We start from the raw sequence: 12,766 nt of genomic DNA, 5'->3' as shown, positions 1-12,766 counted from the left end.
CGCCGTCGCGTCTTCGACGCGCTCCACGGGCTCTCTCACCCGGGTTCCCGCGCATCCGTCAAACTCCTCTCCAAGCGCTTCGTCTGGCACGGCCTCAGCAGAGATGTTCGGACTTGGGCCACCTCCTGCCTCGCCTGCCAACGGGCTAAGGTACAGCTGCACACCAAAGCACCCCTGGGAGACTTCGAGGTACCCAGCCGCCGCTTCGACCACGTACACGTCGACATCGTCGGTCCCCTGCCGCCATCGCAAGGCCAAACTTATCTCCTCACGATGGTCGACCGCTATACACGCTGGCCTGAGGCAGTGCCGCTGTCCTCCACCACCACAGCCGACATCGCCAGGGCGTTCGTTAACACCTGGGTTGCGAGGTTCGGCGTGCCGGCCGACATAACCTCCGACAGAGGCGCCCAGTTCACCTCCGAACTCTGGACGGCCACAGCACGCAACCTCGGGGTGACGCTCCACCGCACCACGGCGTACCACCCGCAGGCCAACGGACTTTGTGAACGCTTCCACAGGTCACTCAAGGCCTCACTCCGCGCCGGCCTGCAGGACAGTACCTGGACTGACCGCCTGCCATGGGTGCTACTCGGCCTACGCACCGCGGTCAAGGAAGACCTCCAGTCCTCGGCAGCGGAGTTAGTCTACGGACAACCGCTGCGCGTCCCAGGCGAATTCCTTCCGGAGCCTACCAAGCCTTGGTCGGCCGAACAGCAGCGGCTCAACTCTTTCTCTTCCGCTCAGCAGTTCGCCCCACTTCCGGTCAACCGACACGGCGAACTCGCACCTCACGTCCCGCCAAATTTACAGCAGGCGCGCTTTGTCTTCGTGCGACACGACGCGCACTGCGGGCCCCTGCGACCCCCGTACGACAGACCGTACGAGGTACTACAAACCGGGGACAAGGTCTTCAAGCTGCGACTCGGCGACAGGGTCGACACAGTCTCCATCGACCGGCTCAAACCAGCACACACCGAACCAGGGGAACAGGTCCCCGTGGCCCAGCCTCCAACTAGAGGCCGTCCCCCCGGCAAGCCAGCACAGCCGGCGGCGAACCGCCCGACCCAACCAACCAGACCGGTGACCACTCAGAGCCGCTGCGGCAGAACCATTAGACCACTGTCACGACTCGTCCACTCCTCCTAAGCAGATTCTGGGGGGAGCTCTGTGGCGACACGCCACCACTGGACATAATCCGCTCACGGCGGCACAGACAGTCTAAGCAGAAGCCCCCAGCCGGGGGCCCTTTCCTCTAGCAACTTGTTTCCCGCAGGGACAGGCTGCCGGGAGCACTTCCTGTCTGGGAAGTATTTAAGTGGATGCGCGGGCTTTTCTAGTTCCTGTTTTGCCATGAGGCTGAAATAAAAAGCTGTACTGTTTCACTGGCTGGTCTCGACTCCCACGTTTGCCGCGGTATCTCAACCCACTCATCCAAGACCTATGGCCATCTCATAAAACACACATGCACATTCCAACCCTTGAATACATTAAGGGTTATTCTACTCTGGGAGGCACATCAGGGAAGCGCATGGCTGCACATTCACTCAGACGCTGTCCTTTTTCTTGCAGGCCAAGCTATCTCACAACAGGCGCGAGCAGCAACAGACCGGTGGAGGGCCGGCTGACCTACACACTCTCAGCGATCTGAAGGCGAGCGTGCACAGGATCGTTGCCAGCCAGGTGATCGGTGCCGTGGCCACTAAAGAGGTCGACCCCCTTGGGGACAGCAATGGTAAATTCATCAGCTTTCTCTCTCTCATTCCACTTACCCCTCACAACACCAGCCTTTTGCACTTTCAATCCAACTTACTAAATGTCCCCAGTCCTTGCTCCCTCACTGCCCCCCCTGTCCTGATGCTAAAGCCACTCTTGTAGCTCCCTGCTTTCAGGTAGTGAACCACCAGCTGAGCAGCCTGTCCCTCAACCTGCCAGCAGCAGCGACGCCCCAGGCGAGGAGGAAGAGAAAGCTGGAGCCTCACCGCCTGCGTCTCCCGAGAGAGCCCATGCCCACACTGGGAACACACCTTCCATGGAGGGGAGCAGGGGGGAAGGGTCTGATGAGGACAAAGCTCCTGGACCCAGCGGGCTGCAGCAACGCCATGGGGGTAGGGAAGCTCGGGGGCCTTCTCCCCGGAGGGCGAGTAGGCAAGCGAATCCTGCTGCACTGGACTCAGCGGAGGAGCGCGTCATCGCAGAAATGAATAGCCAGGCCTTGAGCATGCACACTGAGCTCCTGGGTGCAATGGCAAGGGTGCCTGAAAGCACTGATGGACTGGCTAGGAGTGTGGAGCACTCCGCTGCAGCACAGGCCAACCCAACGCAATGGCTTAGTGCTGCAATTCAGTCACTGGCTGCTGCCATCCAATCTCAGACTGCTCTCATGCAGTCTCAGATTGATGTCACACAAGGACTGACTGCTGCCATTGTCACTGGGTTGGACACATTGCCCCGGGGCTCTCATGTTGCCGCAGCAGGCCAGTAATCTGTGCTTGAGCAGATTGCTCCGGATGCTGAGGTGCTGCTTCGTGGGAGTGCCAGTGTGTCGGTCGAGCAGGGAGGTGCTGTCCTCTCTCTCAGGCCACCACTGTCACTTCCCCATTGCACTTGCCACCGCCTGTAGCCCAGACTGCTGCCGTCCATGCAGAGTTGGTGCAGTCTGCAGCCGGGCCCTCCAGGCCCAGAACTGGTCGAGGGCAACCTTCAAGGGCATCTGCAGTCTCAGGTTCTGACCTTCAGCAGCTTTTCACCAGCCTTGCTGCAGCCACTGGGGCCCCATTACGGAGGAGCAATAGGGTGGGAAGGGGAACATCCTCGAAGGGCAAAAAATAGGAGGTCTAAATAAATGGTGGGAATGTTTGTAGTAAAGGTCGAGGTTCATGTGATTATATTTGTTTACTGTTTTGCTGTTTATTTCCATCTTGTGAGAACCAGTTCTGTTAATTCATGATTTGTTGTGTTTGTTTCTAATTGTTTGTCCTGAATAAATGACACACACAGAGTTTCTTAAAGAAAAAAGTTGTTGTATTCAAAATTTAAATTTTTGGCCTTTGGAATCATTCCAGCTTTGGCCGGCAATAGGGGTTGTGAGTTGTTTTCCATGATATTGTTCTCCGTGCCAGAAGCCATCTTCTGAGTAGGGGTCTAGAAGTGGCTTGTTATTAGCCGTTGACGGACGGCCCTTGCAGTTTCAACATTGTGGGCCTCCCTCCCGCCTTGGTGCTGCTGATGATCATCCTCCTCCTCTTTCTCCTCCTCAGGTGATGCTTCAAGGCCTGGTGGCATTGGCTGGGTCCTGAGGATTGCCAGGTTGTGAAGAATGCAGAACACAACTATGAAGAGGGAGACTCGCTCAGACGAGTACTGCAGGGCTCCTCCTGAGTGGTCCAGACAGCGGAACCATTGCTTGAGCACGCCGATCGTCTGCTGAACGATGTTCCTGGTGGCGAGATGGCTCTCATTGTACCGCAGCTCGGCAGGGGTGTTGGGTTACGGAGCGGTGTCATCAGCCAAGTGCACAGTGGATAACCCTTGTCCCCAAGGAGCCAACCACTTGGCTAATGCGGTGCCTGGAAAAGTTCTGGCACACCAGTCTGGCGCAGGATGAAAGCATTGTGGCTGCTGCCAGGATAGCGGGCATTGACAGCGAGTATCAGCTGTCTGTGGTCACAGACCAACTGAACGTTTAAGGAGTGGAACCCCTTGCGGTTTCGGAAAACCTCTGCATTCTCATGTGGTGCCTGCAATGCCACATGCGTGCAGTCAATGGCGCCCTGCACCATGGGGAAGCTCGCTATCCTCGCAAAGCCACATGCGCGTTCATGCTGTTTGGCCTAGGTCATGGGGAAAGAGATGTACTGGCGTCTCCTTTTATAGGGGGCATTTGTCACCTCCCGGATACAACAATGGACAGTGAACTGGGAGATATTGGCGATGTCCCCAGTAGGTGCTTGAAAGGAGCCGCTGGCATAAAAATTCAGAGCCGCTGTGATCTTCACTGCCACCGACAGAGACGTCCTGGTCCTCAGTTGAGGCTGCAGATCTGGCTGCAGCAGGTGGCAGAGCTCAGTGACCACCTCCTTGCTGAAGCGCAGCCTGCGCAAACACTGCTCCTCAGGCAAATGAATGTAGGAGAATTGTTCCCGGAATACCCTGGGAGGGTAAAGTCTCTTGTGCAGAGGCCTGTTGGCCCTCCTCCGTCTGGCCATGTTTGCCACTCTCTCTCTGCGTCTCTGATGCCTCCGATTCTGCAGGTGCAGGACGACGCCCCGAATCAGTGCAGCCCCCATAGTCTCTTCTAAATCGATGCAAGGAAAGTCAAATCAAAATGAACCTGCAAAGTGCTGCTCAGTACCCAAAACTCCTTCACACAGCGTTGAATCTCCCCAGAAGTCTCTCTCCCTCACTCAGAATGCGTGGTGCAAAAATGTCGTCGACAAAAAAAGGCAGGAAGCGGTTGCCTTTAAATAGCGCTCCCCCAGCCCCTTCCCGACTGCAAAACGCTCCCCTCAACCTGTCGTTGCTAGCGGCAGGCGGTAAGGCAGGGGGCGTCACTCAATATCTGGTCCGGGGCGCTACACGCTCGACTGACGTCACGATCTGCCGGTGCAGGAGATCATGGCGGTAATGTTTAGCGCTGCTGCAAAATGTCTGATCAATTTCGCGAGCGGCGCAAACTTCGCTGCGCCCCGGGTGCTAGTTGCTTGGTGACCCATTAGCGCCCTAAGAGGGTGCTAATGAGAGGGCGCTAACGAGGCACTAATCAATCGAATTTTTCCCCCTATGACTCTGATAACCTCTTTCAAAAAGGGGGCAACATCTTGCAAAATTTAACTGGAACTTAGCACAGGACATTCAACATCACTTCCCCTAGTTTTTTCCGGCTTTAAACAATTTTCCAATTAAAAAAAAAATGTCACCGCGGTTCTAAAAATTGTTTGTGTTAGCGGCCATTGTACACGTGCTGCACCTCCACCTGTGTTCCAAAGCGCGGCGGCCCCTCAATCCCCAGGAACGGAATACGCGCGCCCGCCTGGACCCTCACCCTTCTCTCTCTCTCCCTCTCTCTCTCACTCTCTCTCTCTGTGTCCCTGTCTCTCTCTCCCTGTCTCTCTCTCCCTCTCCCTGTCTCTCTCTCCCTCTCCCTGTCTCTCTCTCTCTCCCTGTCTCTATCTCTCTCTCCCTGTCTCTCTCTCTCCCTCTCCCTGTCTCTCTCTCTCTCTCCCTGTCTCTCCCTCTCCCTGTCTCTCTCTCTCTCTCCCTGTCTCTCTCTCCCTCTCCCTGTCTCTCTCTCTCTCTCTCCCTGTCTCTCTCTTTCTCTCCCTGTCTTTCTCTCTCCCTCTCCCTGTCTCTCTCTCTCTCTCCCTGTCTCTCCCTCTCCCTGTCTCTCTCTCTCTCTCCCTGTCTCTCCCTCTCCCTGTCTCTCTCTCTCTCTCCCTGTCTCTCTCTCTCTCTCCCTGTCTCTCTCTCTCCCTCTCCCTGTCTCTCTCTCTCTCTCCCTGTCTCTCTCGCTCCCTCTCCCTGTCTCTCTCTCTCTCTCCCTGTCTCTCTCTCTCTCCATCTCTCTCTCCCTCTCCCTGTCTCTCTCTCTCTCTCTCCCTGTCTCTCTCTCTCTCTCCCTGTCTCTCCCTCTCTCTCTCCCTGTCTCTCTCTCTCTGTCGTGTATGTACCTTTAAGGGGAGAACTACTTTTTACAGCTCCTGTATACTGTAGTACCGGCAGTGACCACACCTGTATATAACCCTGAGTAGGGATTTGTACAGATAGTTTTAGAGTAACCCTCATCCAGTAAACACCTGTTGATTGTTCTCTGCAGTCTCTTGTCTAGGTATTGAAGGACCCACAACATCAAGATACACGGATTTAACATTGGCGACGAGAAAATTCGAACCTACCTGCAACTCTGCAGAGGGAAATTCCATCATTGCTGTGAATTCTGTTGTGGATGGCTCTTTGACGGGGAGATAGTGAAGAGAATACTGCTATTTCTTCAGAGAGTCCAGAGGCACAGGCGTCGACCGTCCAACGGAGACTCCAGCGAAACGGGCTGGCAACAGGTACGGCGCGGACCCTTCCCGCACAGCGGCGGCTAGAGCCGACCGACGGCACGGAAAAAGGCCGAGCGGCGTTGATGCTGAGAGGAGAGAGGGTAGAGCGCACAGGGCGCAGCTGGTGTTCAGGACCGAGCGGCGTCGACAGGAAAAGAGAGAGGGTAGAGCGCACAGGGCGCAGCCGCTGTTCAGGACCGAGCAGCGTCAACGAGAGAGAGAGGCGCGCAGGAAAACGCGCAGCGCACAGCCGGTGTTCAGGGGGCGAGCAACGTCAGCGGGCCAGAAAGGAAAGCGCAGCGGAGAAGGGAGAGCGCGGGAGACGCCATTTTGAGCTGCAGCGGAGAAGAAGGGAGAGCGCGGGAGACGCCATTTTGAGCCAGTCTAACCACACCCAGAGATGCCGAAGAGTGGCAGTGTCACAGCGTTCGACAATGAAGTCGAAGATTGGACGACATATGTCGAACGCATAGAAGTGTACTGCAAGGCGAATGAAGTGCCAGATGACAGGAAAGTGCTGGTATTGTTGAATTCAATGGGTGCAAAAACATATGGCTTACTGCGAAACCTAGTAACCCCAGAGAAGCCAGTGGAAAAGGATTTTGAAAACATAGTGTCAATCCTACAGGACCACTTAGACCCCACACCGCTGCTGATAGCGGAAAGATTTAAGTTTCACAAAAGGAACCAGCATAAAGATGAAAGTAATGCTGAGTTTTTAACGGAACTGTGCAAGCTATCGAAACACTGCTAGTTTGGAACGGGACTAGCAGATACTTTAAGGGACAAGTTTGTGTGTGGGCTTCAAAGTGAAGGAACCCAGAAACGGCTTCTATCAGAAAAGGATCTTACGCTGGACAAGGCTTTCAGCATGGCAGTATCACATGAAGCAGCAGCACGGGGCGCGGCAGAGATACAACGGAGACCGCAAGAATATGGCACAAATGAAATGTCATACGGAACAGTGAAGTGCTATCGCTGCGGCAGAACAACACACGACCATAAGGATTGCTGGTTCAAGGACCAAGTGTGCAGGCAGTGTGGAAAAGTAGGACACATAGCAAGAGTCTGCAGGTCGGAAACGAAAACCAGCAGCAAGAAATCCCCACAGGAGAAGTACAAGAAGGTACATAAGGTGATGGAGAGTAGTGCAGACGAACAGAAAAGTGATACAGACTCTGGAAGCAAGGAGCTGGGTTGTCTGAAACTACATAATGTGATCAAAACGGAGGATCACCAAATTATCTGGGTCACGCTCAAGATAGCCGGAGTCCAAGTGAAAATGGAATTGGACACAGGATCAGCCCTAACAGTCATAAACCGAAGGGACTACAAGCGGCTATTCTCACATATACCCTTGAGAGATACAGAGATTGTCTTGAAGACGTACACGGGGCAAAAAGTCTACCCCAAAGGAAAAATAAGGGTGAACATTATATATAACGGCAAGGAAACACCAAAAATGGACCTATATGTATTGCCAGATGGAGGACCACCACTACTAGGACGTGAATGGATCCGAAAGATACAGCTAGATTGGCATTCCATACAAGCACTGACTGTAGATGCCAAAAAGGATGACGACGTCACACCTGGACTGTAGTGTATGTACCTTTAAGAGCCCCTGTGTACTGTAATACCGGTAGTGACCACTCGGGTATATAAGCCTGTATAGTGTCTTGTATCTTTTAGTTCACCTCCAGACTTTGTTCAGTAAACACCTGTTAAACCAACTCCTGCATTCCGTGTCTCCATTAACACACGGATACAACAGTGGCGACGAATTGGAAACAGACTTACCTGCAATTCGGCAGCACCTCAAGGAGATCGATTCCTCAGACGAAGGTCGAAGAAAAAAAAAGAAAAAAAAAAGAAAAACTGGTTTCACCAGCTAGCCGGGCTGGTGGCAGGTACTGCACTAATCCTTCGTGGTCGGCGGGCTGGGGCTCGATCGGGTGGCTCTGCAGCGGGGCCGAGCAGCGAGTTGGAAGGCGGAGGCAAACAGAGACGGAGGGTGGAGCACTCGGGAGACGGCCGGCGCTGCAAAGCAGGTCGGCGTTCGGACCAAGCAGAGGGAGGGAAAAGTCCCAGAGAGTCCGGCGGGAACGAGTCTCCAACTATTAAAAATAACTGTGTAAATAAAAACCGCGGAGAACAGCGTTGTCAGCAGCGGCAGCGGAGGGAAAGCGCGGGAGGCGCCATTTTTTTCTCAGCAGGGAGGAAAGGAAAGCGCGGGAGGCACCATTTTTGATTTTCAGGATGCCTAAGACTGGCAATATTACTGCTTTCGATAGTGATATAGAGGATTGGACCACATATGTGGAAAGAGTGGAGGTATATTGCACAGCGAATGAAATAGAGGATGATAAAAAGGCATCGGTACTTCTAAATCTGATGGGCGCAAGGACATACGGGCTGTTACGAAACTTAATCACTCCAGCCAAACCGATGGACAAGAATTTTAAGGAGATTGTTGATATCCTACAGGAGCACTTAAACCCAACACCGCTGCTGATAGCGGACCGATTCAAATTCTTCAGGAGGAATCAGCACAAGAATGAAAGTAACGCTGATTACCTCACCGAATTAAGAAAGCTGTCAAAGCACTGCCAATTCGGGGCAGGACTGGCAGATTCTCAACGAGACAAATTCGTCTGCGGTCACCTAAGTGAAGGAACACAGAAAAGGCTACTTTCTGAGAAAGATTTGACACTGGACAAGGCTTTCAGTGTGGCTGTATCATACGAAGCAGCAGCAAGAGGAGCTGCAGAGATACAGCAAAAGCCACAGGACTTCGGCACCCATGAAATGACACGGGGTTTCGAGAGATGTTATCGCTGCGGCAGATCCACCCATGACCAGAGGGACTGCTGGTTCAAGGACAAAGCATGCAGGCAATGCGGAAAGATGGGACACATTACACGTTTATGCCGATCTGGAAACAAAAAATCCACTGACAGAAAAAAAATCAATAAGGAAAAGTACAGAAAGGTACAAATGATGACGGACAGTAGCTCCGAAGACCAGAAGAGCGATAGAGACTCCGGAAACAAGAGACTAAGCTGTCTCAAATTACATAATGTAATTGCCAAAGAAGATTACCAGACCATTTGGGTTACCCTCACGATAGCAGGGTCCCCAGTTAAAATGGAGCTAGATACAGGATCAGCTCTAACCGTAATAAGTCGACAGGATTACGAGCGGCTATTTCCGCATATACCTTTGAAAGACTCATTCATTATCTTGAAGACATATACGGGGCAGAAAGTATACCCCAGAGAGAAAATAAGGGTGCCTGTTGTATACAACGGCAAGGAAATACAGAAGTTGTATTTATACGTTCTGCAAGATGGAGGTCCACCGCTGTTGGGACGTGAATGGATCAGGAAGATACATTTAGACTGGCACTCCATTCAGGCACTGACGGTGACCAGTAAGAAAAAAAATGATGATGACGTCATACCTGAACGATTAAAAGACATCTTGGCCAACGCCAAAGAAGTGTTTCAACAGGATCTAGGAACCTTGAAAGGCGTCACCGCCTCAATAAAAGTGGAAGATGCGGCAATTCCCAAGTTTTTTAAGGCAAGGCCAGTGCCATACGCAATTCGTCCGGCAGTCGAGGCAGAGCTGGAGAATTTGGAAAAGGCAGGCGTGTTATCCAAGGTAGATTGGAGCGAGTGGGCAACACCCAATGTCCCGGTTATGAAGAAAATTTTGAATAATGATAAATCTGAAGAACAGAGAAAAATTCGCATCTGTGGGGACTTCAAGGTGACTGTAAACCCGGTCCTTCACATGGTACAGTATCCTCTTCCGAGGATAGAAGATATTTCCGCCTCACTATCCGGAGGGAAACGTTTCACCGAAATTGACTTGGCACAGGCATATCTACAGATGGAGGTTGAGGAGGCCTCTAAAAAGTATCTCACGATAAACACACACAAAGGCCTGTACCAGTACAATTGACTGGTTTTCGGAGTAGCATCAGCTCCAGCTATCTGGCAAAGAGCTATGGAGCAAGTCCTGCAAGGGGTTCCGGGGACTCAATGCGACCTAGACGACATCCTTGTAACAGGAGAAAACGACAACGAGCACCTTGCCAATTTGGAGCAGGTGCTCACTAGGCTGAGAGAACGGGGCCTATGAGCAAATCGCCCCAAGTGTGAATTTTTCCAGAAACAAATATCATATTGTGGCCATATAATTAACGAAGAAGGGTTGCATAAGTCACCTGAAAAAATTGAAGCGGTCATAAAAGCCCCAGCACCTGAAAATGTCTCACAATTAAGGTCGTTCCTGGGATTGATAAATTACTATCATAAATATTTACCGAACTTGTCAACTGTTCTGCACCCTCTTAACGCACTGCTACAAACGGGAGTAATTTGGAAATGGAGCGAAGACTGTAAACGTGCCTTCCATAAATGCAAAGGCTTGATCACGTCCAAGGAAGTGTTGGCTCATTACAACCCATCACTGCCAATCAGACTGGTGTGCGATGCATCCCCTTACGGCATAGGAGCGGTATTATCGCATAGATTCCCTGATGGCTCGGAGCGGCCGATAGCTTTTGCGTCACGCTCATTGAACTCAGCTGAGCGTAACTATGCCCAGATCGACAGGGAAGCACTCAGCCTGGTGTGGGGAGTGAAGAAATTCAACCATTACCTACACGGACAAAAATTTACCTTGTTGACTGACCATCAACCCCTCGTCTCCATATTCAACCCTAAAAAGGGCGTTCCCATTATGGGCGAGGAGGCTGTCGGGAAACTCCAGTACGATTTGGGCAGAAACATGGCAAATGCACTACAATGTGGATAAATGTGAGGTTATCCACTTTGGTGGCAAAAACAGGAAGGCAGATTATTCTTTGAATGGCAATAGATTGGGAGAAGGGGAAGTGCAAAGAGACCTGGGGGTCCTTGTGCACCAGTCGCTGAAGGTAAGCATGCAGGTGCAGCAGGCGGTTAAGAAGGCAAATGGTATGTTGGCCTTCGTAGCAAGAGGGTTCGAGTACAGGAACAAGGATGTCTTGCTACAGTTGTACAGGGCCTTGGTGAGACCGCACCTTGAGTATTGTGTGCAGTTTTGGTCAACTTGCCTGAGGAAGGACGTTCTTGCCATGGAGGGAGTGCAGCGAAGATTCACCAGGCTGATACCTGGGATGGCAGGAATGACGTATGAGGAGAGATTGTGTCGATTGGGCTTATACTCACTGGAGTTTAGAAGATTGAGAGGGGATCTCATCGAAACCTATAAAATTCTGTCAGGTCTGGACAGACTAGATGCAGGAAGGATGTTTCTGATGGCCGGGGAGTCCAGAACCAGGGGTCATAGTCTAAGGATAAGGGGTAAGCCATTTAGGACTGAAATGAGGAGGAATTTCTTCACCCAGAGAGTGGTGAACCTGTGGAATTCTCTGCCACAGAGGGCGGTGGAGGCTAGTTCATTAAATATATTCAAGAAAGAGTTGGATATATTTCTTGAGGCTAAAGGGATCAAGGGATATGGGGAAAAGGCAGGGACAGGGTACTGAATTTGGATGATCATCCATTATCACATTGAATGGCGGAGCAGGCTCGAAGGGCCGAATGGCCTACTCCTGCTCCTATCTTCTATGTTTCTATGTTTCTATGACAGCACAAAGGCTACAGAGGTGGTCCCTTTTACTAGGGGCACACCAATATGACATAGAATACAAAGGACCAAAACAGCATGGGAATGCTGACGGTTTATCGCGCCTACCATTGCCAATGGTAGAAGAGGCACCTACAGTGGACCCAGTGGAGATGTTCCACTCAACCATAGTGGAATGTCTACCAGTAACAAATTCTACCATTGAAATGACCCGACTCTCTCACGAGTCTACGATTTAACGGTGAAGGGATGGCCAGCACATGGCGAACCACTGTTGCCAGCATTCTCGCAAAGAAGAGAACAGCTGTCAGTGTGCCGAGGAACCTTGATATGTGGATCCAGAGTGGTGATTCCACCCAAACTCCAGGATAAAGTGCTAAAGGAGCTTCACGAGGGGCGTCTGGGTGGAGTGAAAATGAAGAACCTAGCCAGAGCGTTTGTGTGGTGGCCAGGTATCGATGGAGACATCGAAGAAATGACCAAGAGCTGTCTAGGATGCCAGAAGGTCCAAAACGCCCCACCGCAAGCCCCTCTACATCCATGGGAGTGGCCCTCATCTCCATGGCAAAGGGTACATATCGTATTTGCTGGTCCATTTATGGACTCAATGTTCTTAATCGCGGTTGATGCACACTCCAAGTGACCGGAGGTAATAAAGATGTCCTCCACCACCACGGAAAAAACCATCACAGTATTAAGGACCATATTTGCCAGGAATGGGCTGCCTGAACAGATCTGTTCTGATAATGGACCACAATTTGTGTCCGAAGAATTCAGGAAGTTCTTAAAAAACAATGGGGTTAAGCACTACACGTCGGCCCCATACCATCCCACCACCAATGGATTAGCTGAAAGGTTTGTCCAGACCTTCAAGAAGGCCATAAAGGCCATGGGTAATGAAGACATAAATCTACAACATAAGGTAGATAACTTCTTGTTTGCGTACAGGAATGCAACACATGTGGTTACAAACCAAACTCCCGCCATGATGTTTTTCAATAGAAGACTAAGATGCCGGCTGGATTTGATCAAGCCAAACATCAGAAGGGACGTAGAGAACCGGCAATTTCAAGGCA

The sequence above is a fragment of the Somniosus microcephalus genome, chromosome 1 (assembly GCF_052327205.1).
Source record: "Somniosus microcephalus isolate GS21.2 chromosome 1, FLI_Smic_1.0, whole genome shotgun sequence".
NCBI classification, from domain to species: domain Eukaryota; kingdom Metazoa; phylum Chordata; class Chondrichthyes; order Squaliformes; family Somniosidae; genus Somniosus; species Somniosus microcephalus.
Note: the sequence above shows the minus strand (reverse complement) of the source record.